The following is a 10,169-nucleotide window of genomic DNA, read 5'->3' as shown; positions in this document are numbered from 1 at the left end:
CCGCCGAGCTGGAGGAACTTGGCCCAGGCTCCCAGAGCAAGGACTCAGTCCGGCAGCAGCAGGTTCTGGAACACAGGTGTCCCCACTCCTTCCCACTGCCTGGCCCTGAGCTGGCCCCACTGCATGCGCATGACAAGCTCTTCTCTGCCCCCCGCCCTTGGTTTCCTCGTCCTTGCAATGATGGAGCGCCAAAAAGATCGTAAGCTCCTTTCCCGTTCTAAAGCTAGCGGAAGTCCTACTGCCGGGGACCCTGCAGTCACGCCTTCCTTCTGGCCACAACCACCGTGCAGGGCGGGAGACAGGCTCCTGCGGGTTAGGAGGAAGTACAGAATGTGCCAGTAAGTGCTGGGGAGAGAGAGACAGCAGAGAAGGGGACAGGCGTGGGTGGCACTTTTGTTTCGGCTGCCTGGAGGAGGTGACATCTGAGCGGAGACCGAGGGCGATGAGGGCTTGGAGGAACTCAGGGGTATGTGGGAGCAGCACATCCCAGCCAGAGGGGACAGCAGCTTAGCCTGTCCGAGGGGCAGGAGGAGGCCGGGCAGCTGGACCAGAGAGAGCAGGGGTAAAGCGAAGCGGGAAGACGATAAGGAGTGTAGGGAAAAATCACGAAAGACCGAAATGTCATGAGAGCCTCGACTGGCTGCCTGCCTACCCGTTTCTGGCCTCTAAGGTAACTTGGGACTCTACCCGATAGTGACGCACATCTCGTGCATCAGAAGGTAAATTGGGTCCCGGGCATGCGATTGATTTAAAGGTTCACCTGCAGGGAGATTGGGTAGGTTGCACTGAACTAGTTGGGGGCAGGAAGGGTTTGCCTGGATAATACCATTGGATGGACGGACAGAAGGAAAGGAGGGAGATGGGAGGGAAGGAGGGAGAGGAGGAAGGAGGGAGGGAAGAAGCGGAGGGAGGGAGGGAAGGAAGGGTTTGGCTTTTCAGCTCTTCAAATCCAGGAGCTTTCAGAACAAACTAGAACCTTGGGCCCTTTATCAGAACCCAAAGGAGAAGAGGCCTCACACAGACCAGTCCTGGGGCTAATTATCTGATGTGTCTGGCTCACGTCTCTCAATCCATACGAGTCAAGTTGCGGTCTAACCTGTTCTCTCTCTACTGCTTGTTCAAAGCAACGTGCGCTCTTCCTACGGCCATGGTGCCACCTGCAGACGCCCCCACCCCACCCCCACCCCCGAGAGTGGTGTTTTAGGGGTTTGCGGGGGCCCCGGGGGCACAACGCACTGTAAGTAACGAAGGCAGAATTGAGCAGACGAGCCTCTTCCTTCGCAGCCACCGCGCGTGCGTTCATGCTCGCTCGTGCGCGTGCTTCTTTAATCTTCCCCAGACATTTGCAAGAAAACGTGAAACTTCGGAGGAACACTGGAGCGGGTCCGGCACCAAGCGAGAAGTCAACAGAGGACGTCTCCGGATCCTTCGTCCTTCCTGGCTCCCACTGCTGCCCGCACAGCATAACCACCCGACGTGAATTCGCCCTCACACCTGCGTGGGGGAAACGACCTTGACGTTTGGTTTTGTCTCTGCAGAGTTCAACATCATGAGGCCATTAGGCGGCCAGGCTCGGCATCGCCGTTCGGAGCTAAAACGGAGAGTTAGCCTCTACGGGGCCAGCCGACGACGGGCCACACGCGTGCTGCCTTCTGGGCACCTCCCATCCCTGGGTGCCTCGGAACCTCAGGGCTCAGAGAGGCTAACGGCGAGCTGGAGGTCACATGGCCATCTTCTGCCAGGCCAGGATCGGATGGATGCCAGACTCGCCCTCCTTCCCCTTCCCTGGGGAGATTTGGATCCATGTTCATCAACCGCGACATCGCTCTCTGGTCGGCCCCTTCAACGGTATAGGGGGAGCCAGGTAAGTCTCTCGGAGCCCCCCGTCCCCCACTGACAGTTTATAACAGTGGGGGAAAAAAAAAGCTCTCTCTGGGAAAAAAAACCCTCTAGATAGGAAACACGTGCCCATAAAGTGGGTTTCAGGGTAGCGATCAAAGCTACACATCTGGTTCTGGTCACCTCCCCCGTCGGGGCCCCACTCCAGCCCCCCCTTCCTGCTGCCACAGATGAAAATAATCCCGAACAGTAACTCCGTGGTGCTCAGCTGGGGTGGGGGGGGGGGGAGGCGATCGTGCTCCCAGGGAACATCTGGCAGGTGTCTGGAGACGTTTGGTGGTCAGGTGGGAGAGGCAGATGTTACCGGCACCTAGCGGGTGGGGGCCAGGGAGGCTGTGCCACGTAGCACGATGGCCCCCACGAAGAAGACCCACCCGGCCCCCAATGTCAGGAAGGCCTGAACACTCTGCACTGCGAGGGCTATTTGCACACCCAGGGGCCATTTTCAGGAGCTAAGTGGGGAGGAAGGATCCTTGGCGAAGAGAACGGTTCCGAGTGAAGACAAGTTTCTCCGGGTTTATCCACAACGAGAGGCAAAGATCCCCACCCTCGCACCCATTTCTTGGCCCTCAGCTCGGAGAAAACCACTGGACGTCTCCTCCTTTACCTCCGGCCTTAGATGTGTCATCCCAAAGTCAAGACTGCGGGGCATGAGATCCAACCGGTCAGGGCCACCCGCCCGCCGCCTTCCAAACCCTCCCTCGTCACTTACGCGTCCCCGGTGCCGGGCTCGGCCCGGCACCGTTGACAGAAACGGCAAAGCACGTGGGTCCCACCCCCAAAGAGGTTACTTCTTCCCTCAAGGAGACGGTCACGGTCACGGAGAGACATTACCCCCTACAAGGCGGTTTCTCCTGTAAAAGAAAAAAAATTAGTCATGGCACCTGTCAAAGGGCAGCAAGGCAGGCTTGACTCGGGGGCACTACGGCCGTGAACGGAGGGTTCCGTTGCAGGGGACTCTGCAGGAGGGGACAGAGACTGGGACCCAGCGAGGGAAGGTGGGCAGGCAAGGACAAGGAGCAGGGTGGGTGTGGATGGATGGAGAGTTTCCAAGAGGAAACATCGGGGTGGGGTGGCGGGGGGCGGCAGGGGCGGGGGGCGGGGCGGGATTCCCTTCCGAACACTTCTGGGCTCGGGGCACCAAACGTGTGGGAGACACCAGCCACGCGTCCTGCGATGTACCTCGTTCCGACGCTATCTACCTGGATGGCATCAGATCCCAGCCGGGCAGGGCTCCGTCCTAAAAGACTGCCCCCGCTTCAGAAGCCAACCGCGGGCCAGGTTGTCCCGGCTGGCTGCAGGTTGGAGGTTCCCCACCCCCTCCTCGGGTTGGGTTAATTTGCTCACAGAACTCACAGAACGTGACGTACTCGATGTAGCTCGGGAAGAGCAGGATAGGAGGGAGGGGGCCCGGGGCAGGGTGTACGGGAAGGGGAGGAGCTTCTGAGCCCGCCCCTCCCCCCCCGGGGGCCATCCCTCCCCGACCCCAGCACCTCCACACCCACCAACCCAGAGGCTCTCTGAATCTCAGGACCCTGAGCCCTGTCCTTTGGGGGCTTTTTGGAGACTTCATTACATTGGGATGGATGAAAACATTGGCCATAGGTGATGGAACGCCTTCTCCAGCCCCTCTCCCCACCCCGAGGTCCTGCGGGCAGGGCTGAACGTCGGAAGCTTCCAAGCTTGTTAGTTTCTCCCAGCACCCAGCCCCCATCTCAGGGCCTTTCCAAAACTGACCTCAGTAACATAAACTCAGGGGTGGCTGAAAGGCACCTGTCACAGGTAACAGATGACCAAGCCATTTCAGGAACTGAGGACAGAAGTAAATATCACAACAGAAGATGCCCCTGCCGATGGCTCTTCTATAGGAAATTGCGAGGGTTTCAGGGTCTCTGGGCCAGAACAGGAGGAAGACCAAATGCATTTCTTATTCTAAATTGCCCTATCACACACCCACCTGGTTGGGAGTCCCACTGAAGGCAGGCCAGGGTGACCAGACGTCCCCAGGGCGGTGGCGGGGCGTGAGGAAGCCCAGCGGACATGGGGGGTGATCAGACGTGGCGAATGAGGGCTCCTGGCTGAGCCGGTTCAGCGGGGTTCTTGCAGAGGACGCAGGGACAGTGCAGAGACGCTGGAACGTGGAAACCCAGAGGTCAGCACCTCACGGGGAAGGATTCAGAGGGAGCTGAGCAGGATCTGGGCAAGGAGAGGCTCGCTGTCACCGCCAGCTGCTGACCCCTGGGCGATGGGACACAAAGTGGCAAAGACCCAGAGCCCGGAGTCTGGTGACATGGGCAGAAGACAAATGAAGGTCCAGGTGACGCAGGCCTGAGAGAATGGCTTCCTGGAGGAGGCGGCATAGATGGGACTGGGGAGCAAGGAGCAGGACGGCCACGTGGCGGGGGGAGGCCATCCCCGCTCTCTGGCGACCTCATGGTCAGATGACAAAGGGTTAGAGCCCCGGGAGCCTTACTCATCACAAAAAGGCACTAAGAGGGGCGCCTGGGTGGCTCAGTCGGTTAAGCGTCCTACTCTTGATTTCAGCTCAGGTCACGATCTTGCGGTTCGTGGCATCGAGCCCCACCTCGGGCTCCATGCTGACAGTGTGGAGCCTGCTTGGGATTCTCTCTCTCCCGCTCTCTCTGCCCCTCCCCTGCTCTCTCTTTCGAAAATAAGGAAATAAACATTTAAAGGAAAAAAAAAAAAGGCACTCAGAAGCTGGATGCAGGAAAGGACGCCCACCTTGGCAACCGGGGAATCAAAGTCTTATTCCTAATTTTGCCATCAGCTGGCTGTGCCACCTTGGACCAGAAACCTCCCCTCTCTGGACCTCACTTTTTCTCCTGTGACATGTGAGCCCTGAGCTGGCGAAGCTGCGAGCAGCTGTCTAGATACCATCTGAGGGGCTGTTCCCTCAGAGATCCTATGTGGTTTCGAGGCTCTAATGATGCGCCTGCGCTGAAGCGAACGACTCACGTGACTCCGCGTCCAGGCCAGACCTCTTCCCAACTCCGCGCTCGGGGCCAGCGGCCTGCTCCCGTCTCCACGTGGACGTCCCGTGGCATCGCAGGTCAACGTGTCCCAAACTGAGCTCCCCAGGGGTCCCCTCTTCTCATCCGCTGCCCTCCCCCACCACTCCAACCTGCTTCTACCCCGTGGGTCTCCCCTCTCCTCTGATGACAGTGACTCCGTGCTTAGGCTGAAAATTACAGTCACCTTTGTGTTTTGCTCCCGCACCCCGCAATCAATGAATCCAGTGGCCCCACCTTCAGAACACATCTGAAAACAACCGTTTCTTGCCATGCTCGTGGCTCACTTGGATTGTCACACGGGAATCCTAACTGATTTCCCTGCTGTGTCTCTTGGCTCCTTCTCGACACAGAGAGAGCAAAGGAGTCCATTTTTAAAAAGAAGAATCGTGTCCCCCATCTACTCAGTGCCCTCAGGTCTCCAGCTGAGACCCTGTATCACCTCCCCTAAACCCCTGACCCCTCCCACCTCATTTCCTCACCTCTCTCCCTCCACTCTGGCCACACCAGCCTCCTTGCCCACAGATCCTGGATACAGTCGGCATTTACCTACCTCAGGGCCTTTGCACCTGCTTTTCTCTCTGCCCAGTGTTTCCCCCGCCCCCTGTCCCCCCCGGTAGCCTCCTGTCTCCCAGCTAGCTCCCTCACCGGAATGCCTCCTTCCCAGTGAAAGCTTCCCTGCCCACCCCGTCTGTAAGTGTAAATTTTCCAACTGGCACACTCTCTCCCATTCCCTGCTCTACGGGACCCTCCTCCTTTAACAGACATCACAATTCACCTCCTTGCCTTGCCGGATGTCTGTCTCCCTTCGATCGAATAGAAGCCCCAGAAGGGCAGGGTCTTTGTCTGCCACTGGTCCCTCCTCTATCCCCAGTGGCAGGAATGGTGACGGTTCAGCCAGTGCTCAGAAAATATTGGTAACAGGAAAACTTCAAAGGGTAGCTCTCTGGAAGGATGGAATGCTAGGGCAAGCGTCTAAAGGAAAGCAAGATCAAATTGATGCAGAGACAGTCACCTTCACCCTGAATAACAACCTTTGGAGTTTGCCCTTCTCCTTGCCCATCCCCCCCATCGTTGCCTCTCAGCCTTCCCCCACAAAACAAATTTACAAATGGGGTCACCCTGTCCCCTAAAAACGTGCTAGGTCTGTCTCCCCGATCTGGGTCTCGGGCAAATACGTGCCCTGAGTAAATCAGGGAAGCCTCCCCCTCCTGGCAGGGGCGCTGGTAAAGAAACGCTCTTCAGGGGGCACCTGGGTGGCTCAGCCGGTTGAGCATCTGACTTCGGCTCAGGCCATGATCTCACAGTTCGTGAGTTCGAGCCCCGCGTCGGGCTCTGGGCTGACAGCTCAGAGCCTGGAGCCTGTTTCAGATTCTGTGTCTCCCTCTCCCTCTGCCCCTCCCCTGCTCACACTCTGTCTCTCTCTGTCTTAAAAATGAATAAAACATTTTAAAAAGTGTTTTTAAACACTGTTCAGGGGGGTGCCTGGGTGGCTCAGTCGGTTGAACGTCCGACTTTGGTTCAGGGCATGATCTCACGGCTTGTGGGTTCAAGCCCCACGTCGGGTTCTGTGCTGACAGCTCAGAGAGCCTGGAGGCTGCTTCCGATTCTGTGTCTCCCTCTCTCTGCCCCTAACCCACCTGCATTCTGTCTCTGTCTCTCTCAAAAATAAATAAATATTAAAAAATAAATAAATAAATAAATAAACACTGTTCGGGCCCCTCGATCTGCTTCTTGGCTGTGGGTCCGCAGCTGTCTGTGGGGTATTCAGAGCTCGCTCGCATGTCTCTGTATTATTATAAGAGTCCCCGACCGCCGTCATCTCAGATCACAAGTGCCCGGTGTCGTGTTTGGCTTTGCAAACACACACACACGGACACACACACTCCTGAAGAGCTAGGCTCGCGTCCTCCTCGACCGCATCTCCCATCGCTGGAAAGGCCCCCCGCTGGCCACTCCCATCTCTCATGGGGTCCCCTCCCTGAGAAACGACCTATTCTCTCACTGCTCCGCTCTTACCCAGCTGATGCTATGGAGGCCAAGAGGGGGTGTCCCTCTTCCCCAGGGTCCCTGGAGACACAGGTGCCTAACTAACCCAAGGGCCAGGCACTGAGCTGCCGGGCTGCTGCGATTTAGCTCAGACTTTCATTGTATGCAAATTATACCTCTATGAAAAGAGGAGTCTTAAGGAAAAACAGATGGAGGGGGGGGCCTCGGGGACAAAGGAAAGAGTCCATTTTATTATTATGGTTTTAATGTTTATTTTTGAGAGAGAGAGACAGAGAGAGAGCCAGAAGAGGAGGGGCAGAGAGAGAGACATACACACACACACACACACACACACACACACAGCATCCGAAGCAGGCTCCAGGCTGCGAGCTGTCAGCACAGAGCCCTAGGCGGGGGCTCAGACTCACCAACTGTGAGATCACGCCCTGAGCCGCAGTCGGAGGCTTAACTGACTGAGCCACCCAGGGGCCCCGAAAAGATCCCATTTTAAAAAGAGGGATGCGTAGAGCAAAGGGTTAACTTCACAGCCAGCCTGGAAGGTACAAAAAGCTGTTTCCAAAAAAAAAGGAGCTAAAACTTCTCTTAATGAGAAAGCAGACATAAAATTCGCATATGGGGGCCTGTGTTTTCACCAGTCCCGAGCAGAGATTGTGGCCAAACTTGCAAATGCCTGTGAACTAAACGCACACAGTCTCTCAGATTCTGCCAAAGATAACGTGTCACCCGGGAAGGGGGGGAGGGGGGAGGGGCGGGGGCCGGTGCCACTCTCATTTCTCGGGAGAGGTGGCGTGGTCCGCGGGGATAGCAGACAAACCCCACAGGCCCTCTGTCCCAGCCCCTGCCTGCGACCTGATGGGATCATTTCAAGCCCCGGCTCCCAAGTCTGCCCGTAAAGCACTTGCTAACGTCGTCCACGGACGCGGTGGCTGTGAATCAGTAAGCCAGTCAGAGGTCAGGGGGCAGGGTGGGCTGAAGGTTAACGATGGGTGGTGTGCAAGACCCCGGTTGGAGTCCTGGCTCCCCCACGGTCTAGGTAGCCTGCTGTGAGAGACTGTTCCTCAGTTTGGTCACCTCATAGCGCTCTAGGGAGGATTTCATAAAATTATAGACAGAATACATGAATCTTTGCCCGCACCTAGTAAGTGCTCAATGCATGCTAGCTATAATAATCGTAACAATAATAGTTATAAATTGGCATTATCTAGGCTTTCCCGCAGATCAACTGTGTGAGCTGAAGCTAATCCACTCACCTCTGAGCTTCCCTCGGCAGGAAGGAACAAGGCCTGCTCCCAAGAAGGAATAAAATAACGTGTGTGAGGGGCGGTGACTCAGTCGGTTAAGTGTCCGACCTTGGCTCAGGTCACGATCTCGCGGTCCGTGAGTTCGAGCCCCGCATCGGGCTCTGTGCTGACTGCTCGGAGCCTGGAACCGGCTCCAAGTTCTGTGTCTCCTCCTCTCTCTGCCCCTCCCCTGCTCAGGCTCTGTCTCTCTTTCTCTCTTAAAAACAACTAAACATTAAAAAAAAGTCTTAAAAAAAATGAATGTGTGTTAAGTACCCAATTGTCCCTAGAAAAGCACCATGAGCAATGGTATCTCTAATTATGATGACTTCTCAAAGCTGGTCTTTGTTTGCCAGTTCTCTTTTGGGGCCAAAAAAAACAAAAAAACAAAAAAACAAAAAAACCGGCCTGTGATTAGCATTTAGATTCCTTGGGGGCAGGAATTCAATTGTTTCCCAGACCCAGCGCTCTGGCCCCTCAGGTATAGCAGCTGCTCCCTGATCCCTGAAGATATTACCCCCCCCCCCAAAAAAAACCCAGAATCCACCAAAATGGTAGCTGGTTGTGTTAAAAATAAATAAATAAAGGCCATCAGAGGAAAAACAAAACTACCTGGCTGATTGCTAGCTGATGAGGCCAGGGAAGGCAGGGCAGAGGAGAAACACGCCCTTGGGTTCCCAAGGGCAGAGTCAGCGGCCTTCTGTGCTGGAAAGGGATTGGCCAAGTTGCGCCCACGGCACCTGGAAACCAGGTTTTGGGAGCCGCGCGGGGAGTCCCCAGGTCTGTACTCGGCTGGTTAACACAAGGCCCACTGTTCACTGGTCAGGAAAGTGCCTTCACTTAGGTCTAGTTAGCGTCAGGGTCCTGGCCGGCCAGGTTCCTGATGACCTTTTATCAGCTTCTCTCGCTGGAGCCCCTGGGGGTGAAACACAGCAGCTGGCTTGGATGGTTCCCAAAAGCTCTGCTATAAGTGGGGAAAAAAAGAAATTTTATTTTATTTTATCTATTGATTTATTTATTTATTTTACAAAGTCGTGGGTCATCGGCTGGCCTTTCCCCTCCTTTCCTGTACTTTCCTACTTTTCCTTCGCCGATGCTCTGTATTGTTTTCATATCTAAAAAAAGACGTTCAAGAAACATCACCACGGGGCGTCTGGGTGGCTCTGTCCGTTGAGCGTCCGACTTCGGCTCAGGTCATGATCTCGCGGTTCGAGAGTTCGAGCGCCCCGTCAGGCTCTGTGCTGACAGCTCGGAGCCTGGAGCCTGCTTCAGATTCTGTGTGTGTGTCTCTCTCTCTGCCCCTCCCCTGCTCATGCTCTCTCTCTGTCTTAAAAATGAACAAACATTAAAAAAACTGGTTTAAGTGGTATATTTTATGTTAGGCGTATTTTCCCACAATTCAAAAATTTTACTTTTTTGTTGTTGTTGTTTATTTAAGCAATCTCTACACCCAACGTGGAGCTCGAACTCGGGGCCCTGAGATCAAGAGGCACATGCTCCTCTGAGCCAGCCAGGTGGCCCTAAGACTTTTCTTAAAGAGTTTATTTACATATTTATTTTTAAAGTTTCATTTGTATTTATTTTGTGAGAAAGAGAGAGAGAGAGAGAGAGACATTGAGCACGGGGTGGGGGGGTGGGGAGAGGTCGAGAGAGAATGCAAGCAGGTTCCCGGTATGGGCACAGAGCCCGACACGGGGCTCGAACCCACGAACCGTGAGATCGTGACCTGAGCTGAAATCAAGAGTCGGGTGCTTAACAGACAGAGAAACCCAGGCACCCTGGCCCTAAAACTTTTAATAAAAAAAAGAAGAAAAGAAAAGAAAAGAAAAGGGTGTGCCCGGGTGCCTCAGTCGGTTAAGCATCCGACTTCGGCTCAGATCATGATCCCACTGCTCGTGGGTTCGAGCCCCGCATCGGGCTCTGGGCTGACAGTTCACAGCTCAGAGCCTGC

At 55.3% G+C, this 10,169-nt stretch overlaps 1 long non-coding RNA gene across 1 annotated transcript; it reads left to right on the top strand.

The window, feature by feature from the left end:
• The first annotated feature begins 529 nt into the window (after positions 1–529).
• On the top strand, positions 530–1,912 carry LOC121018110 (uncharacterized). The gene is made up of 2 exons (XR_005785032.1): positions 530–670; positions 1,539–1,912. It is a non-coding gene; the product is annotated as an uncharacterized LOC121018110 (long non-coding RNA).
• The last annotated feature ends 8,257 nt before the right edge of the window (positions 1,913–10,169 follow it).

The sequence above is a fragment of the Herpailurus yagouaroundi genome, unplaced genomic scaffold (assembly GCF_014898765.1).
Source record: "Herpailurus yagouaroundi ecotype Mexico unplaced genomic scaffold, PumYag 77, whole genome shotgun sequence".
NCBI lineage: Eukaryota > Metazoa > Chordata > Mammalia > Carnivora > Felidae > Herpailurus > Herpailurus yagouaroundi.
Note: the sequence above shows the minus strand (reverse complement) of the source record. Positions and strands in the feature narration are given on the sequence as shown.